Genomic DNA, 16,428 nt, shown 5'->3' with positions numbered 1-16,428 from the left:
ACTTAAGCAACATGCCCGACCATCTTTTCCTAGCACACTTGGTCTCTGCTCCAGTTTTTCAAACAATTAAACACAATTTCGCTGCCATGAATGTGTCGGTTTGATTATTTCATCATCTTACAGTTGTTAACTCCTGCAGATTTTGTATCCTGCTGCCTAAATATGAGCCCTTGAGGGCTGGGCATGTGGGTGCAGGCTGAGCAAAAGGCATGGGGAGGTGCACTTCTGAGCTGAAGGACATTTTCCTTGGTCCTGCCAGGGTGAGGAGGAGAGATGGGCACTTCAGCCGCATGGAGACACATCCCCCCATAATTGCAAAATGAGAACAGCCTTTGGACAGTGGGGAGATGATTCCCGTCTCGAAAATGGAGGCCCAAAAAGAGTAAGGGAAACTCAGCCAGGAGCTAAAGAGTAGAGCATAGGCAAATAAAGGGAAATTCAGAGAATACTCTAGGGGCATGTGGGTGAAAATGAATTGAGGACCGGGCCTGAAAATCTCTACTACTGGTAAAAGAAAATGTGATTTTGTTCAAGCTACCAAAATGTGATAGTAGGAGACAGTGTATGTAAAAATCGTACAACCATCACACACACATATCCGCTGTCAATATTTTTTTTGTTTTTTTTTTTCTGTACGCGGGCCTGTCACTGATGTGGCCTTTCCCGTTGCGGAGCACAGGCTCTGGACGCGCAGGCTCAGTGGCCATGGCTCACGGGCCCAGCCGTTCCGCGGCATGTGCGATCTTCCCGGACCGGGGCACGAACCCGCGTCCCCTGCATCGGCAGGCGGACTCTCAACCACTGCGCCACCAGGGAAGCCCCACTGTCAAGAGATTTTAAAGTCATAGCACCCATTGATTCTCTAGCTTGGGGTTTCTCCTGTGCTATTTTTCTCTCACTGCCCTCTTACTTTCCATTCCCTAAATCCTTGCGGTATCAGGGTAACCTGAGTAACCGGTGGTAACCTCAGGCCCACAGGTAAGCCAAAGTTCTTCTTTCTATTACGTCCACTACACCCATACCTTTCCACCGAATCCTTCTCTCACTAAAACTCCCCAAATTGAGGTCTTTGCATCTCTGTTCCTATACCCGCCTCCCATTTCATGTTTCTGGGCTACAAGGGAATCACTGAAAATCCACAGAAGTACCCAAAGGAATGAGAAAGGAACAAAACATAAACTAAATGTGTGAATTATCCCCAACATAGATCACAGAGCATGTAGGATTCAGAATACGCTAAAGACAAAAGGTTTAGTTTTAGTTTAGCATTGCTTCCATGGTTGGCTGGTCTCTTCATCCTCCACCACCTCTGTTCATGCCCTTCAGCGAGGCTCCATCCATCTACCTATTTACCCATCACCAATCCATCCATCCCAAGCAGCAATGCATCATCGCATCCTTCGTAAGTACCTGCCCCTCCCTTCGTTTAGAATGTGTGGGATGTTGTGGAAGCAAAAACTCACATACAAGGCTCCAGTATTCTTGGTTTAATCCCCGTAAGGAAAGCAAGCTCAGATCATCAAGACAACAAAAATCAGTTTGACCGGAAGACGTCTAATTCATGGACGACTTGGAAGCCACAGATATGTCATTCCTGCCCTCAGAATTCAGAGGAGACAGAGAGAGAACACTGAGGGCTGTTGAGGGGAGGAAGGAGAACTTGGCCATCTGTGTCATAATGACATCCACCACAGGGCTCCCAGAAAATGTCTTTCCAGGTAGAACACCGGGAGAAGTGAGGTTCAGAGTGGAAGGACAGCAGGATATGTGTAAGTAAGCAGGAGTGCGTTCCAGGACTGCGTAGAGCAGCAGCCAATGCTGCGAGAGCTAGTTGTTCCCAGGAGGCCAGTCTTCAACGTCTCAGCCCCTGTCCGTGGTGGAGAGAGCACATAGCCTCTGCAGCCACCTGCACCATTTTACACCACGGAATGCTGGGGGGCGCGTCCAGTTTCCAGACCTATGTGTCCTAAATATTTCCAACAGAGCGTTGCATTCAACAGAACTCAACGATGACACACAAAATGAATTGAAAAGCTGTAGACACCTTAAGTGGACTCCCTGAAAATGATGAGCTCTTTGAGCCAATTCCCCACCCTCAGATACCTCATTCAGCACAGGCTCCAAAACCTCCTCTCTTGCCTCATATACATGAAGTTGCCCCAGAATTCTATTTGGGTTCTTATTCTCTATTTCCTCATCCTCCCCCTTCAGCTGATTAAGACAAGGTTGAATTTTGCCTCTCTGGGCTTCACTTAATTTTCTCCTCCACTAATTATCATACTAGGATTGTGTGCACACGGGGTTATGTGTGGACCATCTTGTGGAATTTTCCTTTATCCTGTCATAGTGGGTTTGGATGCCAGATGCATGCCTATGATGGACTGAATCCAATACTTCCCTAGGCCTCACTTTACTCATGTGTATAGTGGGCAGAATAATACCTGCAACCTGGGGTTGACGGGGAGGGGTCTTCAATGAGACAATGTAAATAAATAGTAAGTAGGATGTAACACATAGTAAATGTTGGATGAATGTTAGCTCTTGCTTTTATTATTATTCTCCACTTCCTGACAGAGCAGCAAGACCCTCCACTTATTACCTCCAACCTGACGACATGGGTTCCACACCGTTAGTCAGAACAAGGTGTGAGGGGCAGGGCACATCTTGGGGCCAGGACAAGGAAGAGTTGTGTAGACCAAAGCATCCGAGGGGTGTTCACAGGGGGAAATGGTACTTTGTCCAGGGCCTATTCGCCACATTGTGTGGTTGCCCTTTTCTTCCACAAACTTCCCTTTGTAACACCTGCCCATGATGATTCCTGCTGTTGAGGCAGTCCTGGGCAGCTCTGGCCCACAGTGACATTTGCCTATCAAGGTACACCGCCGGCCATGTCTTTTGGAGGCAGACCCTACTCCCAGGAGGAGGCTGATAAGCTGAGGAAGCATGGAAAGGGCATGGTGTGTGCCAAGCACTCACACACACAGATACCACAATATGGAAGCAGGTCTTGCTCTTCCTATGAGAGGTAGTGGCAAGGTGAAGTGAAGCTCCTTACGTGTTCAGTGTAACAACACCTTGCACATGGTGGAGGTGAGATTCAAACCCTGGTCCTTATCTTTGCAACATGGCAAGTGCTCTGACCGTGCTAGTGGCTAGAAGAAGCATAAAGCGTGGATCCTGTCTTTCCAGAACTTAAAACTCACTGACCCGTTGGGAAGGCAAAGACAGTACCTTCAAACAGTCACACATTCACACGTGCTTATACAGGGGTACACGTTCATATCAAAGACACACACGGGGTTATTATTCAGAGTAAATACTCCTCGTGTGAAGACTTCCACTGACCATGGAGAACAGAAGATGGAGCAGCGTCCCAGAGGCCCCCGCTGGGCAGGCGTCGTCCTCCCAGCTTCTCCAAACAAAGAAATTCCCTAGAAGGTAGTATAGTGCAAGAAGAAGAACACACACACATATCCGGGAGCCTGGCAGGGCTGGGTTTAATCCTCTCTTCCCTACTTTTTACTTAAGTAACCTTAGCGAATAGAAACTTTCGAAGCTGTAAAATGAAAATAGCTCCGACTTCAAGGCCTGAATTAGAAACTCGAGCAGAGATTGTGACAGTCAGGGGAGGACTGCCCCTCCCTCATCCTCCCGGGACAAGACCCCTTGAACAGGGAGGGCGTCTCTCAGCTGCCCAGATGATGGCACACACCCTGCCGTGCCCCAGGGGATGCCCAGCTGGCGATGGATTTCAGCAGAGAGGCTCTAGCTCCAGCCACCAGGAGTCCTTTGTCCGGAACCCTGTCTGTTGATGCGACCGGCCCCAGAGGTTCAGCTCGGCCTTCCCCTGCATATGTGTGCACGGGCCCCAGCCTGGTGTTCATTCACAGATGCCTGGCACAGTAGATACAGTGGGCTGAGCCTGTGGCCAGGTTCTGCTGTGACCTCCTTGGTCCCAATTGTCCCTTCTGCCTTCTGTATGTGTGTGTTTGTGTGTGTGTGTGTGTGTGTTTCTGTGTCTGTGTGTGTCTGTGTGTTTGTATATGAGAGTCAGAGGTTTGGAGGAAGACAAAGAGTGATGCCAATGAATGTCAGGGAACAATACCATTCCAAGGATAAGCGTTTAGTTGTACCTGTGGCTCCTAGAGGACATGTTCCTATGTTCTCTGTTGGTAGATGCAATACTACATAACGCATGCTTGAGATAGCAGACTCCACACCCAACAAAATCTGTTCTGGGTAGTGAGGGCTTAGGCCAGAAAAGATGGACTGGATGTAACACCCAAACTCATGGATCTTCAGACGTTCACATTTTCTCTAGTAACGCAGGCATTGCTACGGCGACAAGTGGGTTTGAGTTCTTCAGCTCATCCAAGGCAAACCATTGAAAAGTATCTACAGAGTTGGAAGCAGTAGGCGGAGAAGAGGATGTGAAACGGTTTAGGGAACAGGGAGGCTCTGGCCCTCCTGGCTGGCCACCGTCCCCAGGGCCTGGTGTGTTGTGTGAGCTCACTACGTCTTGATGAAGTATTACTTATCCCAGAACACATGCCCCACGTGGCCTTTCCTCTCTGCTACTAGGGACCTGAGCTGAAATCTCTCTCCAAGCCTATCAGGGTTGCTTCTGTCAGAGTGACAACAGGCGGAAGGGGTTCTTCTCCCGGGAAGGCCTGGGATCCTCTGGGTGTCCTTCGGGGCCGAGCCCATGCATAGCCTGCCCTTACGGTGAGTCCCAGAGGAGGCACCATCGATATCCAAGGCTGTCTTCTCATGCTGCAGTGTGAATTCCCAAGATGTAGGGTTACTGTAGTGCTTGCAGCTGAGCTGTGGCTAAGTTCCAGGTCTGAGAATGAAACGTGCCATCCTCAGGACTGGCTTGCCCATTTCCATTTGTGTCAGTCAAGGTCTTAGGACAGTGGCGGAAAGTACCGCTACTTGCCTTCAAATGTGGCAACGACCTCCTCCCTACTTCTAAGAGTGGGCTTTGCCCCAGCTTTCAGAGCCCGACTCCACGGAGCACCCAACCATCGTTGAGCCCTTATTTTGTGCCCAACAGTGTGCACATGCTTACATATGTTGTCCAAAATAAGCCTTTCAACTGACATGCAGTATGCGGTTATCCTGTGTAGCAGATGAGGAAACTGGTGCGCAAAGAAGTAAAGTGCCCAAAGTCACCCAGCTGGTGAAGATCAGAGCCCCAGTCGGAACACTAATTGGGGAATTATTTAATGTATGTTACATCCTTTGATGGATGTTGTTTCAACATTTTCATCCTGGTCCCTGCCCTGTGGCATCCTTCTTTGTTCTGGAATCTCTAAGTGGAACGGGAAGGATGCATCAGCCCTTAAGCACAGGGATTTCAGATTCCAGGAGCCAGAATGGGTGACTCGTCCAGCAGCCCATGCCAGGTCAAAGTTTCTTAGCTCCCCAGCCTCTCCACCTTATGATAATCATTTCCCTGAGAAGCCTGCAGTCTGCGTGACTTTTACACCTGTAAGTGAGATACGTACTCTCAACAGTAACCGCCCAGTTTCTGTGAATGAAGACTAATGTTTTGCTGACCAAGAGGCAGCACAGAGAGCTGCAGCCCCATTTGTTGTTTATATTACAGCAGGTGAAAAATCAAAGTGGGTTGCCCAGGTTTGTTTCCAGATCAGGCTGAATGTGGCTCTGAGTCTAGGTTAAGTCAAGGTCCCAACTTTGCTGAGTTTACTGTGTCTCCCCAAGAGCCACTCACCCCTCAGTAGTTGTTTCTCTTACAACAAGGCTCGCTGTGCACGCTGATCGGCCCACACCTTCCCGCACCAACCGGAATATCCTGGAACACTACCCTCACCGCTCCGACACCCAGCAGTGTCCTGCATGCTTGCTTAGCACCATCCCAGAAGTCAAGCTTCTAGGGGAAAACATCACGAGTGGGTTTGGAAACACAAGGAAGCCACGACTCGTAACGTGATGGCGAAATGGGGCCAGGGCTCGCGTGAAGGCACTGTCATCCTCAAGCACCGTCAAACCGAGAGTGAGTTTACCAGCCCAGGAGATGAGTAAAACCTCAAGTTTGAGGAAGGGCAGATACATCCTATTGTGACTGGGGCCTAGCACACCCCAATCGTAGGCCACCTCATGGCTTGCAAGAGGGATTTGAGACGTATAAAAGGTGTGCAGTCTTAGAGCATCTCAAAAGCCTCAGCTTCTCCACGTTCCAGCCACTGGTGAAATCAGGTATGTCGGGCAAAGGAACGCAGCTCTTGGGAGCTTGGTTCTACCTGGTCCAAAACTCTGTGGGCAGCTGGGGCTTGCGCACTGGCTGGCTGGTCAGAAAGAAAGGCCTTGTGTGGGCACCTCTCTCGTCCGTATCATTGGGGACCCACCTCTCTTGGGCTACAAGTCAACATCTGAAGTGTGTGGGGTGGGGGCTGAGATGGGGGTCCAGGGTGTGACCAGAGTCCTGTCTTGAGGGTCCTGCTGGCGTGTGTGGTGGCACTGTTGTCGTGGCCAGGAGATGAGCGGAGCTGATTAGGAGAGGGTAGCACCAACTCTAGGGCAGGGCTGCCCTGAAGGGAAAGGCCAGTGCAGCGAGGGAGGAGAGCTCCTCAGGGAGCAGGGGGCAGAGGCCCAGGGAGCTCAGAGCAGCAAGGACATGAGGAGGTGGTAAAGCGGCCATGTCCTGCTCTGGGAGTCGGGGACCATTGTTCCACCCCCGTGTGCTCAGTGCCTGGGGATCCAGGACTTCCCTCTCTAAGATGTGCATTCTCCCCTAGAATTTAGTATCGATCTAAACGGTCGTTTTGTCTCTAGATGAGTCTTTTCTATGAATTCTCTTACAGAGTGGTTAACAAGCTCCATTACAATTGTTTGATATTTATATAAAAGGTCAAAATCTTTACAAGAGTACTCAACGTGTTTTGGTTCTCGTGTGTGTGTATGTGTTTTGGTTCTCGTGTGTGTGACCACGCGAGCACACACACACATATATCTTTACACTCATATTTACCTGTGTATTTACATGTGTTTGTGTGGAGTTTCATATGCTCATTAATCCTTACAACAACTTTAAGAAGAGTACAGAGAAGTTAAGTACCTTGCTCAAAGTCACACAGCTGGTTAATTTTGGAGACAGGACTCACATCCAAGAAAATCATGTTCTAAATTCCACAGTATCTGCTGTGGAAGGATAATACATTTGTCCTCATTGCCCCTGACCTTTCTTCTTATTCTTTCCTTCTCTCTCCTGTCTCTGTCTGTCTGTCTCTCTCTCATTTTTTATATTTTTGTTTTTTCTACCCCTCTCCATTACTCTTCTCCTTTCACCCTTTTTTCCTCTCTTTCTTCTTTCCTTCCTTCCTTCTATATTTCTTTATTTGTCTCAATTAAAACCTTGCTATGGCTTACAAACTGTAGCTGCAATTTATACTGACTCACATCATTGCAGACACACACACACACGTTTAATCGGTGAAGCCACCAGGCAAAGGTTGAAACGGCACAGGTTTGAACGAGGCAAGTGGTTCTCCTGGGTTGAGTGTCTCTAAGGTTCTAGAGTTCCTCACTTCAGTGTCTTTTCCATTGCAGTGCACATCCAGACCAGAATGTATCATCCAAAGCAGAAGCTGTGCTGCCCGCTACCAAAGGATTGCTGCCCTCCATCCCAGCCATGCTGCACCCCACCAAAGTATTGCTGCCCTGCACCAAAGTATTGCTGTCCCCCACCTCAGCAGTACTGTCCCCCTCCGCGGCAATGCTGCCCCCCAGTAAAGTACTGTTTCCCCCCACCAAAACACTGCTAAACTCCACCTAAGCACAGCAAGCAGCCTTGCCAACCTCCGCCCAAGGCCAAGGAGCCCTCTGTCCCAACGTGCCCAGCCCCTCAGCAGTGCCAGAAGTCCAAGCAGAAGTAAACCCCAGGCATGGGCCAGAGGCCAAGCTCCCTGCAGAACAGAGAACATGAAGCCCACTCCCCTCTCTCAGCCAGCTAGCTGTCAGCCCATCTCACCCCCAGCTTCTGGAAAGAGCCACACTTGTGGAAAAGGCAACACTAAGATGGCAGCTTCCTGGATCAACATTTCTTATGAATTAGAAGCTGCAATTTCCATTTAGCAAAGGATCCGGTTCTAAACCTTCTAATCTTCGTTGCTGACTTGTATACTTCGCCCTTTTGGCTGCTTGGAAATATAAGCAGCATGCCCGACCACCCTTTCCTAGCACACTTCGTCTCTGCTCCAGTTTTTCAAACAATTAAACACAATTCCGCTGCCATGAATGTGTCGGTTTGATTATTTCGTCATCTTACAGTTGTTAACTCCTGCAGATTTTGTATCCTGCTGCCTAAATAAGAGCCCTAGGAGGGCTGGGCATGTGGGTGCAGGTTGAGCAGAAGGCATGGGGAGATGCCCTTCTGAGCTGAAGAACATTTTCCATGGTCCTGTCAGGGTGAGGAGGAGAGATGGGCACTTCAGCCACATGGAGACACATCCCCCCATACTTGCAAAATGAGAACAGCCTTTGGACCCAAGGGAGATGATGCCCGTCTCGAAAACGGAGGCACAAAAAGAGTAAGGGAAACCCAGCCATGAGCTAAATAGTAGAGCAGAGGCAAATAAATGGAAATTCAGAGAATATCCTAAGGGCATGTGGGTCAAGATGAATTGATGACCGGGCCTCAAAAACTCTCCCACTGGTAAAAAGAAAAGACGAGATTTTGTTCAAGCTACCAAAATGTGTAAGTAGGAGACAGTCTATGTAATAATCATACATCTATCACACACACATATCCTCTGTCAATATTTTTTAAAGGCATAGCACCCATTGATTCTCTAGCTTGGGGTTTCTCCTGGGCTATTTTTCTCTCACTGCCCTCTTACTTTCCATTCCCTAAATCCTTGCAGTATCAGGGTAACCTGAGTAACCAGTGGTAACCTCAGTCCCACAGGTAAACCAAACTTCTTCTTTCTATTACGTCCACTACACCCATACCTTTCCACCGAATCCTTCTCTCACTAAGAGTCCCCAAATTAAGGTCTCTGCATCTCTTTTCCTGTACCTGTCTCCCATTTCACATTTCTGGACTACACGGGAATCACTGAAAATCCACAGAAGTACCCAAAGGAATCAGAAAGGAACAAAACATAAACTAAATGTGTGAATTACCCCCAACATAGATCACAGAGCATGTAGAATTCAGAATACACTAAAGACAAAAGTTTTAGTTTAGCATTGCTTCCATGGTTGGCTGGTGTCTTCGTCCTCCACCACCTCTGTTCATGCCCTTCAGCGACGCTCCATCCATCTACCTATTTACCCATCACCAATCGATCCATCCCAAGCAGCAATGCATCATCGCATCCTTCGTAAGTACCTGCCCCTCCCTTTGTTTAGAATGTGATGGATGCCGTGGAAGCACAAACGCACACACAAGCCTCCAGTCCTTTTGGTTTAATCCCCGTAAGGAAAGCAAGCTCAGACCGTCAAGACAACAAAACACAGTTTGACCGGAAGACGTGTAATTCATGGACGACTTGGAAGCCACTGATATGTCATTCCTGCCCTCAGAATTCAGAGGAGACAGAGAGAGAACACTGAGGGCTGTTGAGGGGAGGAAGGAGAACTTGGCCATCTGTGTCATAATGACATCCACCACATTGCTCCCAGAAAATGTCTTTCCAGGAAGAACACCGGGAGAAGGGAGGTTCAGAGTGGAAAGACATCGGGATGTGTGTAAGTAAGCAGCAGTGCGTTCCAGGACTGCGTAGAGCAGCAGCCAATGCTGCGAGTGCTAGTTGTTCCCAGGAGGCCAGTCTTCAACGTCTCAGCCCCTGTCCGTGGTGGAGAGAGCACATAGCCTGTGCAGCCACCTTCACCATTTGACACCACAGAAAGCTGGGGGGCGCGTCCAGTTTCCAGACCTATGTGTCCTAAATATTTCCAACAGAGCGTTGCATTCAACAGAACTCAACGATGACATACAAAATGAATTGAAAAGCTGTAGACACCTTAAGTGGACTCCCTGAAAATGATGAGCTCTTTGAGCCAATTCCCCATCCTCAGATACCTCAGTCCGCACAGGCTCAAAGTAGCTCCTCTCCTGCCTCACATACATGACCTTGCCCCAGAACTCTCATTTGGTTTCTTATTCTCTATTTCCTCACCCTCCCTCCCTCAGCTGATTAAGACAAGGTTGAATTTTGCCTCTCTGGGCTTCACTTAATTTTCTCCTCCACTAATTATCACACTAGGATTGTGTGCACACGGGGTTATGTGTGGACCATCTTGCGGAATTTTCCTTTATCCCGTCATAGTGGGTTTGGATGTCAGATGCATGTCTATGATGGACTGAATCCAATACTTCCCTAGGCCTCACTTTACTCATGTGTATAGTGGGCAGAATAATACCTGCAACCTGGGGTTGACGGGGAGGGGTCTTCATTGAGACAATGTAAATAAATAGTAAGTAGGATGTAACACATAGTAAATGTTGGATGAATGTTAGCTCTTGCTTTTATTATTATTCTCCACTTCCTGACAGAGCAGCAAGACCCTTCACTTATTACCTCCAACCTGACGACATGGGTTCCACACCTTTAGTAAGAACAAGGTGTGAGGGGCAGGGCACATCTTGGGGCCAGGACAAGGAACAGTTGTGTAGACCAAAGCATCCGAGGGGTGTTCACAGGCGGAAATGGTATTTTGTCCAGGGCCTTTTCGCCACATTGTGTGGTTGCCCTTTTCTTCCACAAACTTCCCTTTGTAACGCCTGCCCATGATGATTCCTGCTGTTGAGGCAGTCCTGGGCAGCTCTGGCCCACAGTGACATTTGCCTATCAAGGTACACCGCCGGCCATGTTTTTGGAGGCAGACCCTACTCCCAGGAGGAGGCTGATAAGCTGAGGAAGCATGGAAAGGGCATGGTGTGTGCCAAGCACTCACACACACAGATACCACAATATGGAAGCAGGTCTTGCTCTTCCTATGAGAGGTAGTGGCAAGGTGAAGTGAAGCTCCTTACGTGTTCAGTGTAACAACACCTTGCACATGGTGGAGGTGAGATTCAAACCCTGGTCCTTATCTTTGCAACATGGCAAGTGCTCTGACCGTGCTAGTGGCTAGAAGAAGCATAAAGCGTGGATCCTGTCTTTCCAGAACTTAAAACTCACTGACCCGTTGGGAAGGCAAAGACAGTACCTTCAAACAGTCACACATTCACACGTGCTTATACAGGGGTACACGTTCATATCAAAGACACACACGGGGTTATTATTCAGAGTAAATACTCCTCGTGTGAAGACTTCCACTGACCATGGAGAACAGAAGATGGAGCAGCGTCCCAGAGGCCCCCGCTGGGCAGGCGTCGTCCTCCCAGCTTCTCCAAACAAAGAAATTCCCTAGAAGGTAGTAGAGTGCAAGAAGAAGAACACACACACATATCCGGGAGCCTGGCAGGGCTGGGTTTAATCCTCTCTTCCCTACTTTTTACTTAAGTAACCTTAGCGAATAGAAACTTTCGAAGCTGTAAAATGAAAATAGCTCCGACTTCAAGGCCTGAATTAGAAACTCGAGCAGAGATTGTGACAGTCAGGGGAGGACTGCCCCTCCCTCATCCTCCCGGGACAAGACCCCTTGAACAGGGAGGGCGTCTCTCAGCTGCCCAGATGATGGCACACACCCTGCCGTGCCCCAGGGGATGCCCAGCTGGCGATGGATTTCAGCAGAGAGGCTCTAGCTCCAGCCACCAGGAGTCCTTTGTCCGAACCCTGTCTGTTGATGCGGCCGGCCCCAGAGGTTCAGCTCGGCCTTCCCCTGCATATGTGTGCACGGGCCCCAGCCTGGTGTTCATTCACAGATGCCTGGCACAGTAGATACAGTGGGCTGAGCCTGTGGCCAGGTTCTGCTGTGACCTCCTTGGTCCCAATTGTCCCTTCTGCCTTCTATATGTGTGTGTGTGTGTGTGTGTGTTTCTGTGTCTGTGTGTTTGTATATGAGAGTCAGAGGTTTGGAGGAAGACAAAGAGTGATGCCAATGAATGTCAGGGAGCAATACCATTCCAAGGATAAGCATTTAGTTGTACCTGTGGCTCCTAGAGGACATGTTCCTATGTCCTCTGTTGGTAGATGCAATACTACGTAATGCATGCTTGATACAGCAGATTACATACCCAACAAAATCTGTTCTGGGTAGTGAGGGCTTAGGCCAGAAAAGATGGACTGGATGTAACACCCAAACTCATGGATCTTCAGACGTTCACATTTTCTCTAGTAACGCAGGCATTGCTACGGCTACAAGTGGGTTTGAGTTCTTCAGCTCATCCAAGGCAAACCATTGAAAAGTATCTACAGAGTTGGAAGCAGTAGGCGGAGAAGAGGATGTGAAACGGTTTAGGGACCAGGGAGGCTCTGGCCCTCCTTGCTGGCCACCGTCCCCAGGGCCTGGTGTGTTGTGTGAGCTCACTATGTCTTGATGAATTATTAGTTATCCCAGAACACATGCCCCACGTGGCCTTTCCTCTCTGCTACTAGGGACCTGAGCTGAAATCTCTCTCCAAGCCTATCAGGGTTGCTTCTGTCAGAGTGACAACAGGCGGAAGGGGTTCTTCTCCCGGGAAGGCCTGGGATCCTCTGGGTTTCCTTCGGGGCCGAGCCCATGCATAGCCTGCCCTTACGGTGAGTCCCAGAGGAGGCACCATCGATATCCAAGGCTGTCTTCTCATGCTGCAGTGTGAATTCCCAAGATGTAGGGTTACTGTAGTGCTTGCAGCTGAGCTGTGGCTAAGTTCCAGGTCTGAGAATGAAACGTGCCGTCCTCAGGCCTGGCTTGCCCATTTCCATTTTTGTCAGTCAAGGTCTTAGGACACTGGCGGCAAGTACCGCTACTTGCCTTCAAATGTGGCAACGACCTCCTCCCTACTTCTAAGAGTGGGCTTTGCCCCAGCTTTCAGAGCCCGACTCCACGGAGCACCCAACCATCGTTGAGCCCTTATTCTGTGCCCAACAGTGTACACACGCTTACGCATGTTGTCCAAAATAAGCCTTTCAACTGACATGCAGTATGCGGTTATCCTGTGTAGCAGATGAGGAAACTGGTGCTCACAGATGTATAGTGCCCAAAGTCACCCAGCTGGTGAAGATCAGAGCCCCAGTCGGAACACTAATTGGGGAATTATTTAATGTATGTTTCATCCTTTGATGGATGTTGTTTCAACATTTTCATCCTGGTCCCTGCCCTGTGGCATCCTTCTTTGTTCTGGAATCTCTAAGTGGAACGGGAAGGATGCATCAGCCCTTAAGCACAGGGATTTCAGATTCCAGGAGCCAGAACGGGTGACTCGTCCAGGAGCCCATGCCAGGTCAAAGTTTCTTAGCTCCCCAGCCTCTGCAACTTATGATAATCATTTCCCTGAGAAGCCTGCAGTCTGCGTGACTTATACACCTGTAAGTGAGATACGTACTCTCAACAGTAACCGCCCAGTTTCTGTGAATGAAGACTAATGTTTTGCTGACCAAGAGGCAGCACAGAGAGCTGCAGCCCCATTTGTTGTTTATATTACAGCAGGTGAAAAATCAAAGTGGGTTGCCCAGGTTTGTTTCCAGATGAGGCTGAATGTGGCTCTGAGTCTAGGTTAAGTCAAGGTCCCAACTTTGCTGAGTTTACTGTGTCTCCCCAAGAGCCACTCACCCCTCAGTAGTTGTTTCTCTTACAACAAGGATCGCTGTGCACGCTGATCGGCCCACACCTTCCCGCACCAACCGGAATATCCTGGAACACTACCCTCACCGCTCCGACACCCAGCAGTGTCCTGCATGCTTGCTTAGCACCATCCCAGAAGTCAAGCTTCTAGGGGAAAACATCACGAGTGGGTTTGGAAACACGAGGAAGCCACGGCTCGTAACGTGATGGCGAAATGGGGCCAGGGCTCGCGTGAAGGCACTGTCATCCTCAAGCACCGTCAAACCGAGAGTGAGTTTACCAGCCCAGGAGATGAGTAAAACCTCAAGTTTGAGGAAGGGCAGATACATCCTATTGTGACTGGGGCCTAGCACACCCCAATCGTAGGCCACCTCATGGCTTGCAAGAGGGATTTGAGACGTATAAAAGGTGTGCAGTGTTAGAGCATCTCAAAAGCCTCAGCATCTCCACGTTCCAGCCACTGGTGAAATCAGGTATGTCGGGCAAAGGAACGCAGCTCTTGGGAGCTTGGTTCTACCTGGTCCAAAACTCTGCGGGCAGCTGGGGCTTGCGCACTGGCTGGCTGGTCAGAAAGAAAGGCCTTGTGTGGGCACCTCTCTCGTCCGTATCATTGGGGACCCACCTCTCTTGGGCTACAAGTCAACATCTGAAGTGTGTGGGGTGGGGGCTGAGATGGGGGTCCAGGGTGTGACCAGAGTCCTGTCTTGAGGGTCCTGCTGGCGTGTGTGGTGGCGCTGTTGTCGTGGCCAGGAGATGAGCGGAGCTGATTAGGAGAGGGTAGCACCAACTCTAGGGCAGGGCTGCCCTGAAGGGAAAGGCCAGTGCAGCGAGGGAGGAGAGCTCCTCAGGGAGCAGGGGGCAGAGGCCCAGGGAGCTCAGAGCAGCAAGGACATGAGGAGGTGGTAAAGCGGCCATGTCCTGCTCTGGGAGTCGGGGACCATTGTTCCACCCCCGTGTGCTCAGTGCCTGGGGATCCAGGACTTCCCTCTCTAAGATGTGCATTCTCCCCTAGAATTTAGTATCGATCTAAACGGTCGTTTTGTCTCTAGATGAGTCTTTTCTATGAATTCTCTTACAGAGTGGTTAGCATGCTCCATTACAATTGTTTGATATTTATATAAAAGGTCAAAATCTTTACAAGAGTACTCAACGTGTTTTGGTTCTCGTGTGTGTGTGTGTATGTGTGTGACCACGCGAGCACACACACACACACATATATCTTTACACTCATATTTACCTGTGTATTTACATGTGTTTGTGTGGAGTTTTATATGCTCATTAATCCTTACAACAACTTTAAGAAGAGTACAGAGAAGTTAAGTACCTTGCTCAAAGTCACACAGCTGGTTAATTTTGGAGACAGGACTCACATCCAAGAAAATCATGTTCTAAATTCCACAGTATCTGCTGTGGAAGGATAATACATTTGTCCTCATTGCCCCTGACCTTTCTTCTTATTCTTTCCTTCTCTCTCCTGTCTCTGTCTTTCTGTCTCTCTCTCATTTTTTATATTTTTGTTTTTTCTACCCCTCTCCATTACTCTTCTCCTTTCACCCTTTTTTACTCTCTTTCTTCTTTCCTTCCTTCCTTCTATATTTCTTTATTTGTCTCAATTAAAACCTTGCTATGGCTTACAAACTGTAGCTACAATTTATACTGACTCACATCATTGCAGACACACACACACACGTTTAATCGGTGAAGACACCAGGCAAAGGTTGAAACGGCACAGGTTTGAACGAGGCAAGTGGTTCTCCTGGGTTGAGTGTCTCTAAGGTTCTAGAGTTCCTCACTTCAGTGTCTTTTCCATTGCAGTGCACATCCAGACCAGAATGTATCATCCAAAGCAGAAGCTGTGCTGCCCGCTACCAAAGGATTGCTGCCCTCCATCCCAGCCATGCTGCACCCCACCAAAGTATTGCTGCCCTGCACCAAAGTATTGCTGTCCCCCACCTCAGCAGTACTGTCCCCCTCCGCGGCAATGCTGCCCCCCAGTAAAGTACTGTTTCCCCCCACCAAAACACTGCTAAACTCCACCTCAGCACAGCAAGCAGCCTTGCCAACCTCCACCCAAGGGCAAGGAGCCCTCTGTCCCAACGTGCCCAGACCCTCAGCAGTGCCACAAGTCCAAGCAGAAGTAAAGTGCAGGCATGGGCCAGAGGCCAAGCTCCCTGCAGAACAGAGAACAGGAAGCCAACTCCCCTCTCTCAGCCAGCTAGCTGTCAGCACCGCTCACCCCCGGCTTCTGGAAGCAGCCACAATTGTGGAAAAGCCGGCACCAAGATGGCAGCTTCCTGGATCAACATTTCTTATGAATTAGCAGCTGCAATTTCCATTTAGCAAAGGATCCGGTTCTAAACCATCTAATCTTCTTTGCAGACTTGTATACTTCGCCCTTTTGGCTTCTTGGAAACTTAAGCAACATGCCCGACCATCCTTTCCTAGCACACTTGGTCTCTGCTCCAGTTTTTCAAACAATTAAACACAATTCCGCTGCCATGAATGTGTCGGTTTGATTATTTCGTCATCTTACAGTTGTTAACTCCTGCAGATTTTGTATCCTGCTGCCTAAATATGAGCCCTAGGAGGGCTGGGCATGTGGGTGCAGGTTGAGCAAAAGGCATGGGGAGATGCACTTCTGAGCTGAAGGACATTTTCCTTGGTCCTGCCAGGGTGAGGAGGAGAGATGGGCACTTCAGCCGCATGGAGACACATCCCCCCATAATTGCAAAATGAGAACAGCCTTTGGAC

The 16,428-nt window shown here is 49.2% G+C and overlaps 2 long non-coding RNA genes across 11 annotated transcripts in view; one reads left to right on the top strand and one right to left on the bottom strand.

Annotated features, from left to right (window-relative positions):
* LOC125964257 (uncharacterized) overlaps positions 1–16,428 on the bottom strand; it is a 161,600-nt gene that overhangs the window by 34,509 nt on the left and 110,663 nt on the right. For 3 of the 9 annotated variants that reach the window (XR_007477108.1, XR_007477102.1, XR_007477101.1), the window contains one exon: positions 15,631–15,741. The exons of 4 other annotated variants lie outside the window; for them this stretch is intronic. This is a non-coding gene — a long non-coding RNA (uncharacterized LOC125964257). Of the gene's footprint in view, positions 1–7,710; positions 7,795–15,630; positions 15,742–16,428 lie in introns of all 9 variants that reach the window. 2 more of the 9 variants (XR_007477106.1, XR_007477105.1) reach the window with 1 other exon arrangement.
* Positions 1–16,428, top strand: part of LOC117198522 (uncharacterized) — a 67,984-nt gene that overhangs the window by 9,363 nt on the left and 42,193 nt on the right. The window lies entirely within an intron of this gene.

Source organism: Orcinus orca, chromosome 1, assembly GCF_937001465.1.
Source record: "Orcinus orca chromosome 1, mOrcOrc1.1, whole genome shotgun sequence".
Classification (NCBI taxonomy): Eukaryota; Metazoa; Chordata; class Mammalia; order Artiodactyla; family Delphinidae; genus Orcinus; species Orcinus orca.
Note: the sequence above shows the minus strand (reverse complement) of the source record. Positions and strands in the feature narration are given on the sequence as shown.